This window comes from Sturnira hondurensis, unplaced genomic scaffold (assembly GCF_014824575.4).
Source record: "Sturnira hondurensis isolate 20B ecotype Veracruz unplaced genomic scaffold, ASM1482457v3 Scaffold0022319, whole genome shotgun sequence".
In the NCBI taxonomy this organism is placed as follows: domain Eukaryota; kingdom Metazoa; phylum Chordata; class Mammalia; order Chiroptera; family Phyllostomidae; genus Sturnira; species Sturnira hondurensis.
Window position 1 is genome coordinate 4,497,480 of NW_028094950.1, and position 16,014 is coordinate 4,513,493.

Sequence of the window (16,014 nt, forward strand, 5' to 3'; positions counted from 1 at the left end):
CTTAAATCTGGGGTCACAGAATAAAACACCTGCGGGGGCCCAAAATGAAAAAGGAGGGCACGAGGCCATCGTGACAAGCTGGAGGGCACTCACCTGGTCAGAAGGGGCTCACAAACCCTCACCTGTAGGCTTTGGGTGGCCAGATCTCCCAATGTGTAAAAACACTCTCCCGTCTCAATTTTATGGGAACTTGCCCTATGTTTTTACGTGTTGGCAACTACGATTTGTCATGTTTGAAGACTACAAGCCGAATCAAACAAATCTGCAGCCCGGATGCGATCTGCTGGCCTCCAACGTGTGTCCTCTTCCCACTCATCCCCCTGGGTCCCCCCGGCTTTGGCAGGCTGCTCCTCTTCCTGGGAATTTCATCCAACGACTATGAAGCCCAGGCGTGTGCATCTCCCCTCAGGGCTCCCTCCTGCAGTTCAGACTCCCAGAACTGCCTACGGGACACGTCCGTGCAAATGGCCTGACTCTGCAATAAAACAGCCCACGCTTTCCCTTCATCCTCCAGTCCTGAAGGTCCCCCAAATCCCTTTCCCCGTCCCTCCCGCCTCTGTACAACCCACACCCACAGTCCTGCTCCGTGGCTCACTACAGTAGTCCTCCCTGCCTCAGACCCGTGCCCGCTCCTCACCCCCAGATTCATTCTTCACGCCAGCTAATGTTACCCCTGAAATGCACAGGATTTTTTTCTACTGCTTTCTCGTTGTATGACTTTAGTAAATGATTAAAACCTCTCTTTTATGTTCCCTCGTCTATTGAGATAGGAAGGTAGACAGATATAATAATTTAATGTAATAAAAGATAATAATACATATATCAAAGTATTATAATGACAATAAAATGAGATAACACTCATGTCACCTTTAGAACAGTACCCAGCACTTTATATAAGTGCTATATAAATATTTATTTTTATTATTTTTGCCATTAAGTATTGCGGATCCCGAAGTATCATTTGAGTAAGGACCGGAATTCTAAGTTCACAGAATTTGCCGCGTGTATTTGATGTTATTTCCGCCCCACCCCCACCCCCGCAGGCAGACTCATCTATGGCAAAGCCTCCCACAGCAGGACCACCGACAACAAGGCTGGGAAGCCAGCGCCTTGGTCTCCACGCCCCTTTCAGTCCATCCTTCATTCCCTTTCAGCAAACACCGTCCTCATGTTCGCTCTCTGTTCCCTGTTCAGAACCAACTGAGACGGCTAGGAGATTACTTTTTACTAATGGCGTGAAGTAAGACCTTTGGACATTTCCCGCATCTCTTTAGGGTTCTTTGGATACAAGCAAGAGCAACTGGTGTGGCTGACTAAGCAAATGTGGCTTTTGTCAGAAAACTACCTGAAGCCCTCAGGGTCAAAGGGAAGTCTGAAGAACCACACCTGGAATCAGGCAGGAGCCAGGGCACTTCGGGAGGCCCTGGAAGCAGAAACTACTCACAGAAGAAGAGGGCTGGTCAGGGGGCCAGTCGGGGAACTAACACATTCAGTGGCCTCCTCCATCCTGAGTCACTCAACCGTCAGAGCCCCCAACAGGCTGGGCTAAGCCGACGTTATCTGCCCTTCCACTGGCTGCACTGGGACCAGGAGAAGCTGGCAGAGGGAACCGCCGGGGACATCCTTAGCATTTACTGTTCCACCAAGAGGTCATTCAAACAGGGAGGGGTCATTACCCAAAGGAAATGAGGGAGCTGCAGGAAGAGGAAACAGGTGTGTGGCCAAAAATTTCCTTCAACTTTCCCAGAGAGTTCTCCATTGTTGGCCTTAAAATACAAGACAGAGAGAATTTAGAAGATTAAGGAATTTGAGGAATCATGAAACGGGCCAGATTAACTACCTGGATGACAGAGGTGACCTCCAGTCCCTCTAGGAGATAAGCCAGTGACATCATCTTGTCCCATGTCTCACTAACACCCTGTCCCTCTCCTCAGGTGGCCAGAGGGACTTTTCTAAACCACCAATGAGGACGTGTCAATTCCTCGCCTAAACCCTCAGTGGCTCCCTCGTGTCTTCAGGATACAGTCCCAACTCCTCGGATGTCAAGCAAGAACATGGCTGCCTGGCTCTCTGGTCTCAGCGCCCAGCAACCTACTTCAGAGTCCTCTGCCGAAGCCCCGTCAAACTGTTTACCGTCCCCACCCTCGTTTCCAAACCTCAGTGAAGCTGTTCCCTCCCTTTCCTTCTTCTCCAGTTAATTCCAGTTCTGTCTGCAAGAAATCAGCTCCAATGTCACCGCCTGCGGGACCCTTTCCTCTGATGTGCCGCACACCCAGGCTCACGCACACACCTCTAGCGTGAACAGGCACCTCTTCCTTGTGCCGGCAGAACCCCACTGGCAGTAATATCACGGACACCCAGTGAACTCGATATCTGGCACACTGCAGACAGGAAGAGGGAGATGTCTGGTGGAAATAAGACTAAATGAGCGCTCTCTTAAGGCTAGAGGACTAGGATTTTCCTGCTCAAAATAGATTGGAGAAGGCTGCTTGGGGGTGTCTTCTCATCACACGGCCTTTCTTAGGGGCTCCAGGACACTGGGCTGGATTTCCTGACCAAGCTAGTGTTTCTCTGTACCCAGTCCGAGCACCTGGCACATGAAGACATTTCCAAAGCCTCGTAGAGGAGCTTTTATTGCTGCTGGAAGTGACAGAGTGCTGTTGCCAAATCACAAATCCTCAGCATATTTTCAACAAAAGTCTCCAAGAGCCAAGTGCTCTCTGCTGTAGTAAATTGCCACAGTGACTATTTGGTGGGGTGGGGAAAAAAGCTTTACTAAACTTTTTAAAAGACATAGTAAAACAAATATGATGGTTTATAGAACATCTAATCCATTATTTAGAAAGTAGAAAATAATGTCTTCATGCTTTCACAAACATCCCATTCTGCTTGGGGAAGCCACGCTAGGACTTCTTAATGTTCTGCCTAGCACTATCTGCTATGAGCAACTCCACACTTTATCAACATGAAAAGAATTATAAAATAATGAGATCCCCAGGCAATGCAAGTGAAAAGGATTTCCATTTGACTTATTAAAATGCATTCTTATACCTCTGCTTTTCCCAGTCCATTCCCTAAGTGTCCGAGTTCTCCACACAAGGAAGAACGAGGTGGGACAGAGCTGGAAAGAGGCAGATGAGACCCTCTGATGAGCACTCACGTCTCCCAGCATCCCCCAGCAAGCAGAGCACAGATGGCTGACAGCTCAGGACCCAGCCCAGGAGACCAGGTGAGGCACCTCCTCCGGACAGGTGCAGGCTTTCCACCCAAGACACTGAAAGGAAGTTCGCACTGGTGCTAGCCAGGTGGATCAGTTGGTGGGAGCATCATCCTATACACCGAAGGGTCACAGGTTTGATCCCCGATCAAGACACACACCTAGGCTGCCGATTTGAGCCCTGTTTGGGGTGTCAAGAGGCAATCGGTTGATGCTTCTGTCTCATATCGATGTTTCTCACTCTCTAAAATCAGTAAACATGTCCTCAGGTGAGGATTTTTTTTTAGAAGTCCTCACTCCACAGGAAATAGGAATGCGTTTTGGAAATACACAAACTTCACGGGCCCTGGAGTGAAACATGGCTTTGTTTACCTGGTTTTCCCATTCAAGGTGTACATGTCTGTGAGTGTTCTACTCAAGGGAGTCGAGCAAGGGAAATTCAAAGCAGATACACACCATTCTGCCGGGAAGGCGTTCATGATAGAATGGTACAAATGTCGTTTATGGAAGACTGCTGTTGTTTGTTCTATAGACTCAGAAGAGAAATGTGGGACTTTTTTTTGAAGGGTTCCTCTTGTTCTTTTATTTGAAATCACAGAATACACAGAATTGCTAAAGTTCGAACTCAGATGATGTTAGAGGAAAGGAGGCTAAAACATACAACATAACAAAAAATTACCTTGTCTGTGGATTTATTCTATACCAGTAGTTCTCAAAATGGGGTCAGAGGCTGCCTGGGGTTCCTAAGACCCTTTAAATGGCCCATGAGATCAAACCTATTTTTATAATAAACTAAGATGTCATTTTCCTGTTTCTTCGTCATCCTCCCCCACGCGTCCAATGGAGCTTTGCAGAGGGTATATGATATGTGAGGACATAGACCAAGTGGAGCAGCAAGTTTAAGAATCTCAGTGTCTCATATTAAGCCAGACAATAAGTAATTCATAAAAATGTAAAACAATGCCACTCTTACAATAGCTTTGCTTTGAAACAGATGAGATTGTTATTTTAAATGAATTAATGCGCAAATACTTTAAAATGTATGTACCTATCCTCATTTCTAAGATAAATACTGACAAATATAACCCATATTAGCAGAAGGTTCAGGGGCTTTCTCAGTCATTTTTAAGGATGTAAAGGCCCTGGGACCAAAACATTTGAGAATACTATTTCACAGCATTGGTATCTCAATTTCTTCCTTTTTTCCCCAATTGTTTTATTGTGGTAAAATATACATGACATAAAATTGACCATCTTAATCATTTTTTAAAATTTTTATTTATCTGTAGAGGGGAAGGGAAGGAGAGAGGGAGAGAAATATCAATGTATGGTCGCCTCTTGTGCGTCCCGTGCCGGAAACTGGCTTGCAACCCAGGCATGTGCCCTGACTGGGAATCGAACCGTGACCTCTGGTTCACAGGCCCGCACTCAATCCACTGAGCTACACTAGCCAGGCTGACCATCTTAATCATTTTTAAGTGTACTGTTCAGTGGTATCAAATGCATTTACAATGCTCTGCAACCATCCCCACCACCCGTATCTAGAACTCTTTTTTCATTCCATAAAACTGACACTCCATCCCTAGTATGGTGCCTCTGTGTGCTTCGTCTCCCTCTGTCCAGTCAGCTAAGCAGCCCACACTAATGAGCACTGTCTCCTCCAGAGTGCGCACCTGTGCCGACAGGCAGGTGCAGCAGGGCCCCCCAGTCCCGGGAGAGAGAGCCCCATCTCCTCCCCAGTCCCGGAGTTCCACTTAACTCCAAACCACCCAGCCTCCCACTCCTGATGACCACACTGCAGTTGCCGGACAGTCTCTGACACTTACCCCCCACATCTAATCACGCTGAAATGGGATAATTTCCAAGTTGCTGACACTAATTTACAAATGAATGGTTGCAAAATAGGGCCTGCTAGTGTGCTTTTAACTGTTGATGAGGGTGATAGAATTGGCTGGTACAAAGAAGGGAAAAGAAACTCTAATGTGGTCCCATTAGAGTTTAGGACCACATTACATAACTCTGGCCCCTGTACTCTGTACTTCAAGGTCCACGTAAAAGATACTAAGGTGAGAAGACAAAGTGTGTGCAGCTTCCCCAAAGTAAGTCTGGAGCAGCTAGGAGACAAAAGCTCAGCGCTAATCACTGAAGAGATGCTCCGTGCTGACATTCAATTTCTAACTAGATCGAGAAGCCTGGGGCACTGCTTAAAAGGTAAAGTTGCACTCAGTGGATTGAGCACAGGCCTGCGAACCACATGATCTCGGTTCGATTCCCAGTCAGGGCACATGCCTGGGTTGCAGGCCAGTTCCCAGCAGGGGACTCACGAGAGGCAACCATACATTGGCTATTTCTCTCTTTCTCTCTCCTTCCCTTCCCCTCTAAAGATAAGTAAAATCTTAAAAAAAGGTAAAGTTGCTAAGGCATCATACAACCGTCCATACTCAGTCTACATACAGGATTTGGAATTTAAGGAGACGATGAGAAGATACAGGGATCTTATTACCTTTTACATACTTTGGCAAAGATAGATAGATAGATAGACAAATAGATGACACTGCCACATAATGACACTTTAATTCATACTTTCAGCCCAGAGGAGAAAAAAATTCCCCAAGAAGGTGCAACCCTGAAACACTCTGGGGCCAAATCTTGGCCAGGCGATGTCTTATCACCAAGGGGAGGAGGGCTGGTGGTGGCCGTCTTATGTCAGTGGCTTTACGAGGGTACCACACTTAGAAAATTGGGATCTTAACAAACCCACAAGAAAAACACTGCCCAGAATGTATGATTTATTGACCGCAAAAAACAAAAATGCTGAAATAACCCTGCCAGAATCCAAGTGTCTTCTCTCAATCCACATCTACAAACCACAGACACTAACCACCGAGTTCTCCCATCTCTTTGATCAATTAAATTCTTTACCTTCGGTAAATAATAGGAAATGCTTTCAGGTCCACCTGGGCATGTCAATCAGGGCTTAAGAAAGCCAAACCAGTCCATGGAAGAATGCAAGTAAGAAATGTAAGCATGTTCAAGTCCAAAATTTTAGTATTGTGACATTCATTTATCTCAACACACTAATTATTTGCCAGGATATGTCAGGCATTCCTGGAAGAAGTCTTCCAGAGACAGCAAATGTCTCAACTGATCTTTGGAGTAACTCTCAAGGCTATGGTCCTACTTAAACTCTCATTTCCCACAGCCACCATAAATTGATCATCAGGTTCCCTATCACTGCTTCTAAGCCACATCAGACTATCTGTGACATTCATTATTAACATGGGGGCCAGCAAATTCTGCTGTTCCCAGAGAACAGAACAGACGTACCTGTCTTGCAAGTTTTGACAAGACATCCATGGGTACAGAGGAGGCATCTCATGTGATAAGGAGGGCCAGGTAAGGAAATTGTGCGCTGAGACATGGAAGTTGACTTGTAGTCTTGCCCAAGCCTCTCCACCGGAACTCACCCCTTTGTATCTTGGAGAGGCTTAGCACCACCATACCCCAAGCTTTTCACTGGTGTCTCTCCATGTCAGTCAGTCTGAAAGCAGACTGGCAATCATAAAAAAGCAAACGCTTAGAATCTCGCCACAAACATTGCCATATGTCCACTCAACGTTCTCCTCATTCAACTTACAAAAAGGATCCAAATGAACACAAATAAATAACACTATTGAAGGGGAATATTCATAGGAAGATATTCATTTTTTGTATCATAAAATCATCAGGTTGCGGGAGGAAAAAAACAAAATGAAGAAGCACAAAATGATACACTCAAATTTACCCTGCAATTAGAGACAAAGCCAAGGCTAGGAGTCAAATTTCCAGTCTTCCAAAAACGCTACTACCCCTTAACTCACACACAGAGATGTGTACGTGTTGACTTATTGAGGAGCTGGACTCAACTCCCTGACCTCGGCCAAGGTTGCCTTCCCACAGACACGTTCATCTACGCAAACTCTTGTTTGCACCCACTCTGTCTGTTTCCTTTCATAACCAGCCGATGCATGTGTGGTCTCCGCTTCCTCACCTCCCGTTCATTTGCCACTCAGTCCCACCTGGTTTTAGGTCCGATCTCTCCAGCACAGCTCTCTCATCTATTCTCCACAGCCCTCACCGATGTTTTTCTAGAAACACAAATTGGTTCCTGAAACCCCATTAATTCCTCATCACAGTCCTCAGGATAAACTCTTAAGATCCTGACCTTGGCCTACAGAGCCCAGCATGATCTGGCCCTTGTCACCCTCTTCGACCGCCTCCCAGCCACTCTGCCACCCGGTTCTCCTGGAATCCCTCCACAGCTCCATGCTCATCCTCCCATGGAATCCTCACCCCCCTGCCTCCGCCTAGAATGCTCTTCCTCAGAAAAGTCTTCCCAGATTCCCACCTAAAGAAGGGTTCTCCCCACCCTGGTTATCCTCCCCATGAAGTTCTCTAGAGCGCCTGCCACTGCTAAAATCTTTGCATTGATTTGTTTACTGTCTAGCTCCTTACCCACCTCCCACCCATCCCCACATCTGTTTCCTTTAGCCCACCTTACCCAGCCCCTAGCATACTACAGAACACTAGGAAAGTACTCAAGTACTTATTGAATGGATGCTGATACATATTTGCATATGTAAAGAGGATGTGTGTGTGTGTGTGTGTGTGTGTACACAAGTCAATCATGCCGTCAACATTGGTAAGTGTCTGCTCCATGCTCGGTTGAAAGTGAGCTACAGGAGGCTTCATTCACTGGAGATGCCAGCAAGCACACCAAAGCCACTGCAGTCAACATTAACTGCTTCTCTGCAACATTATTGGCTAAAAGCAGATCTTGGGCCTTTATCATGCAACACTCGTGCAATCAAAGACAATTTTATAGAATATCTACTCCAAGCAAACCATGGTACAAGGCTCTGCAGGATTCCAAAGAGAGTGAGATGCCTTGTCCACCAAAAAAAATACTACAACCTCATCTGGCAACTCTGGCCTAAGAAGAGGAATTTCCTTTCATCAGGAGTTAGGGGGGTGTGTGTTGCAAAGTTGTGAAAGGCGATCTAGAGAAAGGGTAAATGATGAACATTCTTCTAAATCAGCTCCTAGATTTTATTGCAAATTCTAAACATTGTTATAGCATTCATAATAATTAGAATTTATCCATAGTTCACGTACCAGGTCCCTGAATGCAAAAAGAAAACAGCAAAAAAACAATGTCTCCCCTCCCACTAAGCACCATGGCTAGCCACGACCAGGAACCAAAAGCAAGCTTCAGGATGACATTCCAACTCAACTACCTCCAAGGACCCTCCACATCCCAATATCCTCCTGTGGAGCAGAGAGATGAGAGTCCTAAAATATCTGGGCACGGCCAAGTCCAAGGCCCGCTTTGCCTTAATTTCTCCATCTGCAAGATCAGCTTCCTAACTTCCACTCTGCCTACCACTCACCACAATCAGTTACTATGAAAACTGAAAGAACATAACCCTGTGAACATTTCTGCAAACTACAACGGGCTACACAAAAAGTCACTGCAACTTTTATCAGGACTCAAATAATATCTAGCATCCTGCATTGTCCTGTTCTGCGCTTGTTGACCTTGAATCTCCAGGTGTACTGTAAGTTCAGGATCGGAGGTTATCTGTCTGCCCTTGCGTCAGCTGTCCTGGGCACATGGCCCCCACACGACAAATTCTTACGAGTTGGTTACTGGTTGGCTTTGTAATGGATTTGACTCAAAGTGCAAAGTGTTCTGTGATTTTTTTCTGGGTTTTTCACTGATAATAAACGCATTTTCTGAAAACAGCCATAATATTTGCCTAGCCCACGATCTTAATGGTCTGCCTTATTTTTTCCCAACCAGCTGGGCAGAATTCCATGGAAAAGAAGACTATTTTGGCAAAAGCAAAAAGGACATTTTTCCAGTACAGTTTTCAAGGTTCCTTTTAAGGATGAGACAGGAAGCCAAAAAGTCGATGGGTAAACGCACGCTACCTCCAACTGTCACCATTAACAACCCAGCCTGAATCCTGTGAATCCTGTGAAGGCAGGGCAGGGTGTGGGGCTGCAGGGATAAACAAGGAAGACGGACTCTCACAGTGGCTCTGCAGTGTGTGTGTGTGGGGGGGGGGAGCGGGGGTAGAATCCTGCCTTCACATCGCCTACTTTTGTGATTTTGCACAAGTTACTCAGTTCACTCAGTTGGTCTCTTCTTTCTCGTCAAAAATAGGGTCATAAGAAAGCCTACCTTCTAAGGTTGTCATGGGGATGAAATTAGCTAACACCTGGAGAGCTTTTAGACAGCGTCTACAAGAGACTACAATAAACTTTAGGCATCTGATGTCTTGAGGTCACCAGACTGAGACTCAGAGAAGCAAAGTGGCATATGTCAAGTCGAGGTGGCGTAAGGAGGGTGGAATCAGGGCTGGAACCCAGGTGCGAAAAAGGACAGCCTCACTTCCTCCTGGGGTTACTCTGTGAATTAAATGAGATAACGCCCGAGAAAGTGCTGAGCACAGTAGCTGCCATCTAGTATATAGTCAATGAACGTTACGCACTAAAAACTGAAAAAGGAGGAAGAAAATCGAAGCTAACACGCACGCCAACACCCCACGCCAGGCCCGGGCAGACTGAGGTCTCCCGTGGAACAGAGAGGGAGGCAACGTCTGTGAGGAGTGACAGTCAAGGGCAAAATTCCCTGGAGACAGAGGAGGTGTCTGGAGTTTCACTCCTCCCCTCTGTTCTTAAAAAATAGAATAATAATGAAAAAATACTTAGCTGGTGGTTTGTATTGGATTTTTAATACTTTACTATTTTTGACCAGAACGAAGGTTGTTTCCAACCTCCCAATTTGCTCTCACACACTTGACCATCAAAATACAGCTTCTCTGCGTTTGTGATCAGCACAGCTCAGACATAAAGACCGAATGAAAAGAAATTCCACAAGTTTGCTTAGAATATTCAAAGCATGCTGTGGATTCAGAGTTCTTAAGCATTTGGTATTAGCTTCTCCCCCATCCCAATACTGACAAATTCTACTTCTGAAAAGACAAATCTCATATTAGAACGGGAGAAGGAAGGAAGGAGCTTGGAGAACCTAAAAAGAAGAAGAAGAACGGGACTAGGCTGGGAGCAAAAAACTCATCTTCCAACTCTGCGTCCCCAAAGCAGAGCCCAGAGCCCGGCCCAGGGTGGGCTGCTTGCAAAGGCATGCAGAGATGAACCAGTGTCTTCGAGGAGTTCACAGCCCAGGTGAGGAATGGGACGGACACAACACTCCAAGTCCCACCGCAGAATCAGCGACACCCTTTCAGCCTGAGGTAAGTGGGGAGGAGAGGCACTGGGGCATCTGCCTTCAGCACGGGGGCAGGTGCTTAGGAAACTGCTTGCTTCCTGTTTACCTGGGCAGGTATTTGCAAGCAGTCTAAAAGGCGGGGGCACCTAGGAGTAACTTATACAGTTCTAAGCGAATGGTTATGCAAACCACTTAAGCAAATCAGTGGAAAGGGACGGAGAAGGGTTTTGCTCTGGCCATCCTCATGTGCCCCAGTCTTCCAAAGGTGGGAGGAAATGAAAAAGCCAGTCAGGGAAGCACAAAGTCTACTTACTCTCTTAGAGGACGCGGCACACGCCGCAGCTCTGCACCCCGCCCCGCCCCCACTCCCCGCATTCACTCCAGGGCGTCAAAACAGCCCCCCACCCCACTTCATCACCAATCATCCCAGCGGGTGGAATTCTTTGGGGTCTCCCACCCCTGCCAAGGACTGCCGGAGTTAGAATACCGGCTCAGTCTCCCCAGCCGAGGTGGGGGAGAAACCAAGGGCGCAAAAGGTGCTTCTTTCCCAAAAAAGACAAGTAGAGACCTAGGCGGGGAGGGGGCGGGGGGTGCCCATTAGGAGCCCTGCAATGCGAAAGGCGCTGGCCGGCTCTCCCCGCCCCTGCAGCCTGCCACCCGGAGCGGTGGGGGGAAAGGAAGTTCGCGACCTGGGGCACCCACTCCCACCACAACGACTCGTGCAAACGAGGAGTCTGGGAACCCCAAGCCGCTCCCACCAGAGCACCCCAGCAGCCCAGGGCGCAGTGCTGCACCGAGATAAGGGTGACAGGGGTGCCCTCTCCCCAGCAACTGTCGCGGGGCATCTTCTCATCGCTGCAGGGCAAAGGGGAGGTGGCGATATGACGGAGAATACCGCGGCGGAGCAAGCGCTGGGAAGCACATTCGCCAGGAAAGCGCCTCCTCTCCAGGAAGAGGAGTAGGCTAAAGAAACGCCCCAGAGATGCCCCTTCTCAAAGCGCCACCGCCTTTCCCCAGCTCGTGGATTCTCTGGCCTCCAGTCCGTCCTCCACACTTTGCCATCCCCGCCCCACCCCCCATGCCCAGGAACTAATCCTGGATACCCTCCCTGCGGCTTTTGGAGGGAGGAACCCAGGCACCCCTCAGCTGCCCGCAAGTCACTCAACAGGCGGATCTCTAAGGCTCTAGTAACGGGGGCGGGGGGGGGGGGGAGGGGTTATGGGGACGAAGAATAGAGAACACCCGGCAGGATGCAAAATCCCCTGCAGACTTAGATCTCTGGGGACGTGCACCTGCGACCTGGGTCACCGGTGGTTGGGGCTTCTGGGGCAGCAAAACGTGGGGAAAGTTGCGGGGTCGAAGAGGCAAGTCTCAGGAGCGAGCGCTCGGGGAGGTGGGGACAGAAGTAGTTACCTGCAGGAGTCCGGCGCCTCTGACTCCCTGGGCTCCGCAGTGCCGCCTGCGCTGCAGGGATCAGGCCTCAATGCGCGGCCAGCGGCCGCTGCAGCGGCTGCGAGGAAAGCGTGGCCGCCACTGTCCGTCTATCTGTCCAGCTCTTCAGGAGCCTGGAGCCCCAGGGAGCCGCAGGCGGGGCGGGGCGGGGCTGGCCTCTTGGCAACGCCCCTTGGGTCCCAGCTCCACCCGCCACCTGGCTTCTGCCAGCCCTGGTCCAGCCGAGGGCGGACCCCTGCTGGCTCTGGGGGGTCTGGCCACAAGACAGGCAGAAAGGGATGGCTGGACAGAGAGAGAAGCGGCCGTATAGGGCACCAGTCCCCGCAAAGACCCAAGTGCTCAGTCACCCCTGGAGCAACGCGCCCTGTCCAGGAGGGAGCAGGAGCGCTGGACACCTCCCACCTCGAGTCCTTCGGGGCTGGGAGCACTGTAACCCCTGGGGAGACACACCACTTCCTCCGAGGCCCCAGAGTCTCTGGCGACTGCCTCTCAAAAGTCAGGGTCCAAGCAACACTGCAGATTTGTTGGAATTTTTTCTAGAAGTCCTGCGGCCCCAACTTGTTTCAAAACAAAGTACGAAGGAGGAAACAGCTCCGTCTTGCCTGTTCACCACCAGCCCCGCTGCCTGCAAACGCATGCACAGATCAAAACAAGACTGGTTTCCACGCTCTGTTCCTCAACTTACCAAGTCAGAAGAGGCGGGGAACACGCACCCGTGCACTGAATAGATGGGGACCGAGTCGATACTCCTTTCAGAAAAGTGGAAGCGGGGACGGTCCCAGGAGGATCGGTGCCTGAGGCGGAGACTGAGGAAGGAACCAGGACCTCAGCGACGGCTGTGTGTTGTCCAGAAGGCATTGCCTGCCAGGCCCCCCCGCCCCCGCCCCCGGCAGTGAGCAGGAAGGCTCAGTGAAGTGCCAGAGCGGGAGAAACAGGATGCCAGGGGACCCACCCCCCGCGCTCCCCTCCCGCCTCCAAACTGCCAAACTGCAGATTTCTAGGTTGTGCAGACTTGCAGTAATTCCTCAGGGCCAGCTGCTCCAAGCCGTGGGCGCCCAGTGCTCCCTGGGTTCCAGCCCCACATCCTGTAAGCTGCCAGCTGCCCCAGCCCAGCACCCGCTGACCACTGGCCTCAGACCAGCACCTGGCAAGAGCATTTGCAGTTGAGTTCCAGGCCCTGAGCCTGGAACGCACAGGAGAGGGTGGGGCCAGGGGGGTAGGGGAAAGGTGAAGGTCAGTTTCTCTGACCTCAGGGAAGGGTGAGACCTGGATTTTCTCATTGTTTTTGTTCGATTAAAAGCCACAGTGGGAGTCAGAGAAAAGAGAGTGATATTTACAGTGTCTGGTAGGGTTTTTCAAAAGGAGGCAAAACCTGCACCTTCCAGGGAGGGACGTTTGGCCAGAGAGAGGGTAGTAGCGAGCAGGAATGGCAGAGAAGGGAAGAAACGCTCAGGACTGGGTCCTCCAACTCCAGCGTTATCAGTGCCTCAGGAAAGCAAGGTGGGGGAGCCAGTGGCTGAGAACGGGTGTTTGAGGCCCTCTGTCCCTAATCCCATGGTTCTTGCCTCCCCCAAACTGGCCCCCTCTCCCATGGGAAAGGATCCAAAGCACTGTCTACACTGCTGTTTGCAAGTAGCTGAAGAAGGTAATTTTCATACCCAGGTTATCACAGGTAGCATAAGGTTATTCTAAATATGTTTACACTTTATCGCTGATGATGCCCTGGAGAAGACTGCCGTCTGATCTCTCCCCGGAAGTGAGCTATTTAATCATTGACAATCGCTAAGGTTATCCCGAAGTCCGCGTTGTTTACTTGAGAGTGAAACACGTTCACCATCTCCGAGCACTGCAGAACACATCCGCACTGCAGAGCAGTCGGAAGTCAGGCTCCGCTCGTGGGGGTGGCACATGGCAACTGGAAGGAAGACACACACAGTAGGGGTCGCAAAGGCCCCCCACTTGGCCTCTGTGAAAGCTGGGGACAGCAAAGACCAGTCTTCTCTTCGGGCTTAGGGGGCATGTGCAGAAGGGGCACAGGTTGGAGGGTCACACTGGCTTCTCATCTGCTGGATCCTGGGGGGAGCCCTGTGAACGTCACTTAACCTTTCCATCCTGGTGTCCTGGTTTCTTCATCTGCAAGGGAAGTTCCTCCCTCGAAGGGTGTTCATGCAAAGTAAAGGCAACAACAACACAGGAGAGAACTGTAGGGCCATAGAAAGCAGGTCTGTTCCCCGAAAGCCCACCCCCAAAAGTTCACCAGTGTTCATGTAGGCAAAGTGGTGAATGCATGCCCCCCCCCCCAGCACACGCACACACCACCCTCTCACCCCCTGACCTCAGGCTCCATCCCCACAGTGCCCACTCGGATCTGTCTGCTTCACTCCTCCCACGTGCCCACCTGCTGTCCCCTCCAAATGCTTCCACACCACATGCGGGGACACCCCTCTATAACCACGCCCATAGGGAAGCCACTAGACTGGCCATGTGTGAACCTGGATGTGGCTAAGCATCAGCCACTGGCAGTACTCACTCCTCCGTGGTTTCAAAGTCCCCCAGGGTTAGTGGAGACATCCCAAGCAGGTGTGAGATGCAGGCAGTCTGTCTGCCAAGCCTCCGTGTTCTTGCTCTGGGCACTTTCCCATTTTTCAGTTCTTCCTCCCTCTCTCACCCACATATCCATGGACCCCCTTCTCTACCCCCTCCAAACCTGTCCTTGACCTTCCATCCTCACTACAATCCAACTGACACATAACCAGCTGGGTGCCTCTTGGAGGAAAGGGAAGAGTGAAGGGCTATTAGCAATCGTCGTTGACACGTACTCAGTTGGCGCCTCTTATTTCCTACTCATCAGCCAGCAGCCTGGATGTCACTCCAGCCATCGTAAGCACATGAAACGTATGTCACTCTCCCAAACCCCCAGTCTTTCTCAGCATCCACAGTGAAGCTCCTCCTGCTTGGAATTCCCTTCCCAACCACCCAGCCTTTCTTTGCTCAGCAAACTCCCTTTGCCTCAGGACACCATTCCCTGGGTAGCCACTGCCCCCTAGAAAGGCCCCTCTCCTCTCCTGGGTTGTGAACCTCCTCTCCATAGTCCCTCTGGTCCCAGGGCTTCCCTCTCTCACCGTACTTCTCACGCTGGAGTTTATCTTCAAATGGACAAAGTGCTCCCCAAAGACTGGATTTCCAGGACCTTCCATAGGTTTGGCACGTTTGTGAAGCCAGTTACTAAAGGCTCTGTCAGTGATTTGGGATGCTCGGCTCCATCGGCTCCTGATAGAAACTGACATCTGCATTTCTATGTTACCTTCTATCAGCCGAAAACTTGAACTATCACATCCAGCCACTTGGAGACAGGTCAGGACTAAATCCAGTGAATTAGCTAGATTATCGATACAATGATAACCCTTCTTCCACAACACTATTCGAGTGCTTACTTTAATGGCCCTGATACCTTATTTCTATTGTGCGTACCTTAAACATTTGGGGCCTTCAAATGCAAAGACCTCAGTCCTAGTTTGTCTCTGCCTCTGATGGTTTCGGTGATGCCTCCCCTCTAGCTCTCTGCTTGGGTTTTTACTAGATATCTCCCAAGTCTCTGCCAGCTCTAAAAGCCTTACTGTTCTACAGACAGAAGGACGCAGACTATAAATTATTAAAGGAAGAAATGTGCCAGACTACGGCCCGTCTCCAGGCACAAAGGAATGCTCTTGGAGGAGAGGTACCTGGAGGTGTCCCCCGAGGACCCTTGCGCCGTTCCCAGGGTGAGTTCCCACGTGCCCTGAGGACATGTGCCAAGGTCAGGAGGCTCTGGGCATGTGCACCTACACCATTTCCCTTGTCTGCACTCATAACACACGTCAGCAGAGGAAAGACTCTGTCTGTGAAGTCGGATCATGAAAATACTCCAAGGAAAGCGCTCCCGGGGGGGCTCAGATCTGGCCAAACTGACCTTCTCAGCCATATTTCAGGCTCTGCCCACCTTCCTCTCTGCCTTCCTCATTCCGCACATCTTACCCCAACCTTGTCCCCTGGACACACACTGTCCACTCTTGCATCCCAGCCCAGCACGTTC

At 49.9% G+C, this 16,014-nt stretch overlaps 1 protein-coding gene across 1 annotated transcript in view; it reads right to left on the minus strand.

Annotated features, from left to right (window-relative positions):
- KCNS3 (potassium voltage-gated channel modifier subfamily S member 3) overlaps positions 1-12,331 on the minus strand; it is a 30,821-nt gene extending 18,490 nt beyond the window's left edge. Inside the window, exon 1 of the mRNA XM_037035473.1 lies at positions 11,904-12,331. The gene's annotated coding sequence lies outside the window, so the exon portion shown is untranslated. The remainder of the gene's footprint in view (positions 1-11,903) is intronic.
- Positions 12,332-16,014: the final 3,683 nt, after the last annotated feature.